Source organism: Mesoplodon mirus (assembly GCF_964341445.2).
Source record: "Mesoplodon mirus genome assembly, chromosome: 17".
Taxonomy (NCBI): domain Eukaryota; kingdom Metazoa; phylum Chordata; class Mammalia; order Artiodactyla; family Ziphiidae; genus Mesoplodon; species Mesoplodon mirus.
This window is the reverse complement of record NC_138993.1, coordinates 26258539-26268448: the sequence shown is the minus strand read 5'-3', so window position 1 is coordinate 26268448 and position 9910 is coordinate 26258539. Positions and strand designations below refer to the sequence as shown.

At 37.7% G+C, this 9910-nt stretch overlaps 1 pseudogene across 1 annotated transcript; it reads left to right on the top strand.

Moving 5' to 3' along the window:
* The first annotated feature begins 2568 nt into the window (after positions 1-2568).
* On the top strand, positions 2569-4073 carry LOC309792679 (heterogeneous nuclear ribonucleoprotein K-like; annotated as a pseudogene). The gene has a single exon. The product of its transcript is annotated as a heterogeneous nuclear ribonucleoprotein K-like (transcript).
* The last annotated feature ends 5837 nt before the right edge of the window (positions 4074-9910 follow it).

Below are 9910 nucleotides of genomic sequence, written 5' to 3'. Positions count from 1 at the left end.
ATAAAAGCAGAATGTGCAGGCTGTTTTTTTTTTTTTTTCCTTTAAAACTGAGAAGATATATAATGGGCAGTAATGGTTGGAGCACTAGTTTGGGAATGGGTGATTCTACCTTCCATCTGTGAGCTCATCTGCTAAAATGCAGAGCAGAAGTGACTTCCTCTGGACATAAGAGAAAACCTGAGGTTGTGAGATTTGATGGAAGGAGCTCCAGATTAGGATTAGAAGAGCAGCTGTGCTGTTAATGAGCTGTGTGACCTTGAGCAATTCACTTCACCTCTCTGAGCTTCAATTTCTTATCTGCAAAATGAACAGCTTAGACTAGGTGATCTCTGAAATCCCCTCCAAATCTCATATGTTGTGATTTGAAGCAGAATGTCAACCTGACATGGGGATGCTGTGAAAAGTAATAAAAAGGTCTATAAAATTTTGGAGCTCCGTGATCTTCAGAACTGCAGGCAGAAAGGATCAGATTGCAATGGCATTTCAGAGACTGCTTTGACACGATGGATGGAGGCCCAGGTAAAACTCAGGAACTTTAGAGAATGCAGCATCAGGACCAAAATAACATAAGGCTGTGGTTCTTCGATTATTTTCTGTCTTGGGCAAATGCTTAGGTTGACTATAGTTTATTTCAGGAATTTCAATACCTATAGTAACAGGAAAAAAACTAGTCATAAATAAGGCAGATTAGACAAGCTAAATAAACCCTAATTCTTAAGATATATAACACACCTAAAAGTTCAACCTTACAGTTCAGTCGTTTTAGAAGTTAAGGGAACATGAGAGTAGAAAATTAGTTAAATGTCTTAGAGTTTTCAAAGTCTCATAATTTTTGGCTTTGTTTCTATGACTGAGCACTTTTGTTTGAGAAAACACATTTCCTAACTCACCACCACATCATTTCCACGTGACTAGAAACAATCATAGGAAAATATTTATAATGAAACACAAAATAATGAAACATGAAGCTCCAAAAGTCTTGGGACCAATGCTATGGCATGTGTCTTACCTCCTACACCCTGGTTTGCAGATGCTCCATTCTTATGACTCTTGTCAGTATTTTGAAAGAAAAAAACGTACAGTGACCTTTTCATTTTAATCAAGACACAAGTATTGAGTTGATTTTAGGGAAAAAGCAGAAGTGGGTACAGTACGTGCCGGCATTTTGCATGCAGAACCCCACTGACACCTGTACACCAAACCCTCTGGGACACGAAAGCTCTAATCTTGCTACATAATGCTGTTCCATTTTAGCCTTACATTATTACTTGAATTGAATTTTAAACTAGTCTACTTACAGAACAAATTACCAAAAGTTTAATTTTCCTTTTCCAACGAATCCCACTGCAAGCACCAGCCACCTGAAGCCAAGAGAGTTGTAGGTTTTGTCCAAATGCAGGTAAATATCAAAACCAACTAATTCTCTTGCAAAATAAATATGCAACCCATTTATACTAACAATCTTTGGTCAAGCTAGATTTTAGCCAAACATAATCAGAAATGATCTTTAAGTCGAGCTTTCTTCTTTTTACTCCTAAATAAAATACAGAAAATAATGGAAAGGCTGTTAGCTTCTTGTAATGAAGGCAAAAGTGATTGAAAAAAGATGTAAAAATTGATGATATCTGGCTGACATTATTTAAATAGACAATGGCTCTATCAATAAAAAGAAGACTTAAGAAATGTGTTTCATGACAAAAATATATTAACCACTTTTCATCATCTGGAACCTTCATAAATCAATAAGAGATAATATTTACTCTATCCTGCCGGGGTGGCTTTTTGTATTTCTAAGAGGACTCATTTAATTCTGGTTGCCATAGTTATGACAGAGTTCTAGAATGAGTTTTGTTTCATCATAATTGCTGCATGTTAGTATATAAACAACTGAACTCTACCTTCAACAGGCAGAACTCAATTGTGAATAAAGAAAATTCCTTATCATAAAGTAGTTGAACTAGAATGCAAAACACACCATTGAGCCCTTGTTCTCCTCAGAGAGTTAGCAAATACTTCTCAAACTTTATAGAAGTTATCTCTGAAAGGCACATCAATAGTACAAGAAGAATGCAGAAGAAGATTTAAAATGTTTAAAGTGATGTGGAGATTTACAGAAGTTAAAATAATTTATTCTTGGTCTGTAGCATAAGTCATAAGGAAAATTTTGACCTTTGGGCTATTGATCTATCTTTTTACCAAATACCTGTCACTTCATGTAGATATTAAATTTGAAATGTGTTATTTCCCAGCCAATTCAATGCCAATTGGTTCAATATCAGTTTATCCACTAAAAAAAGGAAAAGAAAAACAATCCAGGGAAATTACTCTTAAGCCTGATATGTTTTTAGCATTAATTTCAAAGGCCACAACATAAAAGAAAGAAAAGGAACACATGTATCCTCTTGTTACATCTTTGAGGTGCAAATATCCAGAAAATATGAAATCAAAAAGAATTGGGGCCATCTCCTTCCGGATCCGGGCTACTGGAGCACTAAGGTGTCATTTGGTCCCGGCCAGAACACTTCAGTTCTTCCCTGCAAGGATATATTTAATAACTGATTTGTGTGTTCCTTTAACACAAGAAAATGGAAATGGAACAGCCAGAGGAAACCTTTCCCAACACCAAAACCAATGGCGAATTTGGTAAACGCCCTGCTGAAGATATGGAAGAGGAGCACGCTTTTAAAAGATCTAGAAACACTGATGAGATGGTTGAATTACGCATTCTGTTTCAGAGCAAGAATGCTGGGGCAGTGGTTGGAAAAGGAAGCAAGAATATTAAGGCTCTCTGTACAGACCAGAATGCCAGTGTTTCAGTCAGACAACAGTGGCCCCGAGCGCACATTGAGTATCAGTGCTGATATTGAAACAATTGGAGAAATTCTGAAGAAAATCATCCTTACCTTGGAATAGGGCCTGCAGTTGCCATCACCCACTGCAACCAGCCAGCTCCCGCTCGAATCTGATGCTGTGGAATGCTTAAATTACCAACACTATAAAGGACATGACTTTGCAAGTTGAGATTGTTGATTCATCAGAGTCTGGCTGGAGGAATTATTGGGGTCAAAAGTGCTAAAATCAAAGAACTTCGAGAGAACACTCAGACAACAATCAAGCTTTTCCAGGAATGTTGTCCTCAATCCACTGAGTGGTTCTTATTGGAGGAAAACCTGGTAGGGTTGTAGAGTGCATAAATATCATCCTTGATCTTATATCAGAGTCTCCCATCAAAGGACGTGGTCAGCCTTATGATCCCAATTTTTACGATGAAACCTGTGATTATGGTGGTTTTACAATGATGTTTGATGACCGCTGTGGACGTCCCATGGGATTTCCCATGCGGGGAAGAGGTGGTTTTGACAGAATGCCTCCTGGTCAGGGTGGGCGTCCCATGCCTCCATCCAGAAGGGATTGTGATGATAGGAGCCCTCGTCGAGGACCTCCTCCACCTCTTCCTGGACGAGGGGGCCGGGGTGGTGGCAGAGCTCTTCCTCCTTCTCCACCACCACCACCTAGAGGAGAGGATCTAATGGCCTATGACAGAAGGGGAAGATCTGGAGACCATTATGATGGCATGGTTGGTTTCAGCGCTGATGAAACCTGCGACTCTGCAGTAGATACATGGACCCCTTCAGAGCCGCAGATGGCATATGAACCACAGGGTGGCTCTGGATATGATTATTCTTATGCAGGGGGTCGTGGCTCATATGGTGATCTTGGTGGACCTATTATTACTACACAAGTAACTGTTCCCAAAGATCTGGCTCCATCTATTATTGGCAAAGTTGGTCAGCGGATTAAACAAATCCGTCACGAGTCAGGAGCATCGATCAAAATTGATGAGCCTTTAGAAGGGTCTGAAGATTGGATCATTACCATTACAGGAACACAGGCCCAGATACAGAATGCACATGATTTGCTGCAGAACAGTGTGAAGCAGTATTCTGGAAAGTCTTTCTAAGACTAGTGAAGAACTGAAGGAGTCCTGCATCATTTTTTTTTAATCTGCTTCTGTTTAAAAAGCCAACATTCCTCTGCTTCATAGGTGTTCTGCATTTGAGGTGTAGTGAAATCTTTGCTGTCACCAGATACAATGTTTCAGTTCCTTACAAACAGGATTGGGGGTTGGAGGAGGGTGTGCAGAAACTAACATTGAAATTTTGCAACAGCAGCAGAGTGAGTGAATTTTAATATTTGCTCATTGTTGGTGGTTTTAAAAAAAATCCCCTCATGTAATTATTGCAAACACCTTGCTTTGTGGTCACTGTAATATTTTTGGGGGAGGTAGGGCAGGGAGGAAAAGTAACAATAGTCCATACGTCCCTGGCATCTATTCAGAACAGTGTGCAGAATGTAATGCTCTTTTGTAAGAAATGTTTTATGATTTTTAAAATAAATTTAGTGAATCTCAGAAAAAAAAAAAAAGAATTGGATCCCACAACTTGGGAAACAGGGTATTTAGAAATCACAGTGAACAATATATGTGCCCTAAGAAAAACCCAAACACTATTTTCATAGACAAAAGCCCAACAATCTGCCAGTAGCAATTCAAATGTCAGTTCAGTTAAAAAGATAACCCTTTAAATTTTGAAAAAAAAAATACCTCTGTTAATCACAGAATCTTTTAAAATATGTATTTGTCTCGTAAAGTTTGACAATGCTGCCTGTGAAATCCGAAAGGAGAACATGTCATGAGAATATGGAAGCACAAGAAACTTCAACTAAAATTGTCTTTTCCCATATGGCAACTTAAGACAAATAGTCCTAAGTGTGTTATTTTGAGAGACACACAATTTTGAAATAACTGGAGATACCTCAAGTTATTCTAGAAGTGAAATGTAGAAAGAAGTTCTTTGGCTTATTCACCTTAGATTTTTCCTGTTTAGTTAGAGGTTGCATTCAATTACCTTCCATTTGAAACTCTTTTGATTCTATATTTGTAGTTTTTATTGTTTTGAGGGGGAACCATTTTCATATATATGTTAGATTTGGATCATGACCATTTGCATGACATTTTATTAAAATATATGGTTTGGGGCTTCCCTGGTGGCGCAGTGGTTGAGAGTCCGCCTGCCGATGCAGGGGACACGGGTTCGTGCCCTGGTCTGGGAAGATACCACATGCCGTGGAGCGGCTGGGCCCGTGAGCCATGGCCTCTGAGCCTGCGCGTCCGGAGCCTGTGCTCCACAACGGGAGAAGCCACAGCAGTGAGAGGCCCGCGTACCACAAAAAAAAAAAAAAAAAAAAAAAAAAAAAGAAAAGAAAAAAATATGTATGGTTTGAACATGAATAAGACAGTGTGTTAATTATTCAAGAGATATGAAGATAAATAAGATAATTCTTACCCAAAGGAACACATACTAGAAGAACTAAGTAGAAAAATAGGGAGAAGCATTAAGATAAATAATACAAGATAATTACATAATATGGGCTGTGTATGAATGGGATAAAAGAAGAGCAGAGAGTTGTGACAGTAAACCCAGCAAAGACATATGCTCTTCGCTAGATCAGAAAAGGCTTCAAGGAGGCACTGGCATTTGAGTAGGACGCCATTAAAGGAAGTTCAACAAACTAGCTTTAGTGAGGCATATTCTAATATTCTGAAAGGCAGAAAAATACTAGCAAAAATAAAAATGATGACCAGGACAGGATATGTGAATTTTTTTTTCCGGAAGCTTGACAAACTTTTAATAGATGTTGGTATAAGCAAATGCAGACTAATTGAAGTACATGTTGTCATTTTTAAAAAGCCACAGAGTGGTTGTGAAAATTTTAAGTTATTTTTGTATATTGAGAGCAGGGATATTTCCATCACATGGTAGAGCCTAGAAAGAGATATTGTATTTCTTGAGTGATAGAAAGTAGCAGCTGTTGGGGCAAAGAACGGGCTGTAGAAAGAATACTTGCTCTGACTCTTAGTAACTGGGTGAAACTGGAAAAGGTACTTAACCTTCCATGACTGTTTTCTTATCTAAAGTAGGAATATTTACAGTGCCTTCTTCCTGGTTGTCATGAGTATTAAATGAATTATTGGGTATAAAACACTTGAACTAATGCATGGCAAATAGTAAGCACTCAGTGTTGTATTAGCTCGTTTTCATTATGTGGAGCAGAGATGAAACTACTTTCATGCAGATTTAGGTATTTTTATTTTAATTTTCTTTAGAAAAGATCTGTTTTGGATCATTTAAGAACTTCAGCAATGGAGTGAAAACTAAAGTTAAACTAACCTTGCCAATTAAAGATAACTTCCTTTCAAAAGTCCAAGTTTCTTTCTCCTCTTGCAGCAGTTCTAGAATATAGCTACACTTTTTAGTCATATGAAGATTTCTTAAAAATACTAATGCCAGGATCCTACCTCCAGAGATTCTAATTTAATTGGCCTTGGTGGTAAGGAGTTTTAAAAGCTTCCCAGGTGATTTTAATGTACAGCCAACGTTGAGAACCACTGAGCCAATGGGTAAATCGTCTGCCAATTTGAAGTTCAAAATCCCTGTAAGTGCTGATTCATGCCTTGTTATCAGGTATTTCTGTCCTCGCCTCTGTCCCCCTCACACTGGCACAGGGGGACAGTGTGAATCCTCACAGTGATGGGTCTCTGATTGGGGCTTCACTAGTCTCCACTATCATGGAGTTGGCCTACTTTTGTTCCTGGGAGGCTTGCACTGTTGTCTGCTGAAGAGTGGATCCGGGATGAGCACTGACTCCCTGCCTGGCTACCAGCCCAGGTAACACTTGATCCCACCTGGCTTTGTAGGCACTTTGCTGGATGTGCTGCTGAAGCCCACCCTCACATAGCTACCTCTGGCTGTGAAGTCCTGTGCCCTGTAGCCTCTTCATCTTTACATCTAGGCTGCTGATGGTCACTGGTCCTCTGGAACCTCCCAATTTTCCCTCAACACCAGGTATGCTGGAATGTCCCATTCAAACCTTGTGCAGGCCATAGGGTTTGGGGTCCTTTTGCAGGTGTATCTATCTATATCTATATCATATCTATATCACTTTCTCTCTGCTCTTGCTCTTCTGCTACTCCTGGACTACACTGGATACAAAGGATTGTCTGGGACTCTGGTCAGATTTCCATCATCTTGTGGCTGAGACCTAGGAGAGGGGATTTATGTTTCATACAAGGGACCCAAGGAGCACTTGACCCTAGTTTCTCCTCCTCCAGTGCATGTATACACCTTGGACAGAAATCTGTGCCCTCCTCCTCCAGTTTCTATTATCTTTCCTTAGGTCACATCCTCAACCCTTCCTAGGCTATAGCTTAAGGAAAATTCTGTGACCAGAGTCTCCTTGGCTTGACTCTGGACATGGAAAAGGCAGATTTTTGGAATTCAGAAAAATCTTTGTCTTTTGGAAATCCTAGCATTGTGTCTCACAAGGGAGTCAAAAACTTCATTTTTAGCCAAAATTTGAATAGTAAACATTTTGTTTTTGTCCTCCTGTCCTAACATGACTGCTTATATCTCTCCTGAGGCAATAGATATACCTGCCATAATCAGGGGACAGCCCCATATAAGGAAGTATAAAAAATAAAAACACAATTTTATATTTCAAACTATATTATTCCCATAATATCTATAATTGAAAATAATTCCAGCATGAATCTTCCACTCTTCTTAAGCATTTAGATTCTAACCTAGAAGACAGGGAACACCTGTTTTCAACCCTATGGTTTTGAAACCACTAATTCTTTCCTTCCTTCTTTCTTAGTCCAAACTCTATTGCATGTGTGTTGTGTGTGTGTGTACGTAATTCTTGTTTTGCTTACTAGATCCTTTAGGTTTATAAGTTGCAACATTTCAATTTATTCTAAGAATTTAAGAGTAGGACTCATGTCTTGACCAACTGCCACCAAGACTAGGAATGTAGGTCACATACTAAGCATCAAAATATTTCCTTACTACTACTAACAATCTCTTCTGGACCACTGAGGATAGAGACTTTGAAAGATGCATCTTTCTTTCCCTTTGGCCTTCTCCAATCCTTCACGAAAAAATAAATGCACTAAAATTCTGGCTTCTCTCATTAAGATTGAATCAATATCCAGAGATTCAAGTTTCATACAATGTGCCTCCACCTATGCCAAGATGGAGTTAACTCCACCCCACTCCAGCCAGAGAACCCCTTCTCAGATGCAGGCCCTTGTTCCATCAGTTCTGCTCCAGAAAACTAAAGTTAGGACTTATTTTTCACCTTCCTCCCCAAATAAATATACTTAGGTTTTTACAATGGCAAAGGAATGTATTTCCATTTGAGAAAAACTAGAAAATTGAGGAAAGGATAAAAAAAAAGAACCCCACAAATAAACACCCAATAATTACCAATGTTATCATTTTGGTATGCTTCCTTCCATGAGAACAGTATAAATTATAGTCAGATAGATAGCTGCCTTTTTCATTTTAAAATATATGATGAATATTTAATAGTCATTCAAAATATTTGTTTCCACTACTTTTACTCATAAATAAAACTATGCTTAAAATAACAGCAACATAAAGAGCAAAAAATAATAATATTACTTAAGTGTACAATTTCAATATACTAAGCTAACTCTTTAATATCATGGTATCTCACAGATTTGTCCATCAGTATTAGTATCATGGATAAACACAATGTGGTACATATATACAATGGAATATTACTCAGCCATAAGAAAGAATAAAATAATGCCATTTACAGCAACATGGATGGACCTAGAGATTGTCATGCTGAGTGAAGTAAGTCAGACAGAGAAAGACAAATATCATATATCACTTATATGTGGAATCTTAAAAAAATGGTACAAATGAACTTATTTACAAAATGAAAATAGAGTAACAGATGTATAAAACAAACTTATGGTTACCAAGGGGAAAGAGGGAGATAAATAGGGAGATTGGGATTGACATATACACACTACTATATATAAAATCAATAACTAACAAGAACCTACTGTATAGCACAGGGAACTCTACTCAATACTCTGTAATGAGCTATATGGGAAAAGAATCTAATAAAGAGTGGATATATGTATTTGTATAACTGATTCACCTTGCTGTACAGCAGAAACGAACACGACATTGTAAATCAACTATACTCCAATAAAAATTCATTTAAAAAAAGAAAAATGTATCATTCCCATTTTACAGATGAAAAAACTGAGAGAATAATTAAATAATTTGGCCAGGGAACTCTGCAACAAAATTTAGTTCTCTGACACCCTACTTTGTACATAATTCTATTTCCATAGGAAAAAATAACCCCCAGAAGTGGAGTGAAAAGTTCAAAACATTTTAATTATTTCATCTGTTGATGCCTATATCTAAGTTGCTTTCTAGGAAAGTTTTTTTAAATTTACAAACGTACAAGAAGTGTATGCAAATGCCTATCTCACAACATTTTTTCTCAAACTGTTGCCAGTCTGAAGGTGGAAAATTGCAACTCATTATATTGGAAAATATTTTCACATTAATTGCCCATCTGTATTTCTTTTCTGAATTATCTTTCCTTGACTTCTGTTCATGTTTCTGAGATCTTTTTATTGTTGATTTTTTAAAGTATTGAATATGTCATGCATGTTCCAAATATTTTTCTCAGTTTGCAAATTTTCTTTAATTTGGAATTATAGATTTTGTTTTGTTATATTTAATTTTTATATTATCAGTCCTTTCTTTTGTTGTTTCTTCAATGACTTTATGCTTACAAAAATCCTTCCCAATCATGAATGGATAAATATCTGATACTTTGATTTCTTATTGTTCTATGAGTCATTAGGGGAAGTCCATTGTGGAGTACAGAGTGTTCATTCTTCACTGAGATGGTGTGTATGGAGTCTTGGCCCTGCCACTTATTGGCTGAGTGACCTTGGGTGGGCTGGCTATTTCCCTGTCTCTTAAATGGTGATAATGCCTCCCTCTGAAGTTTG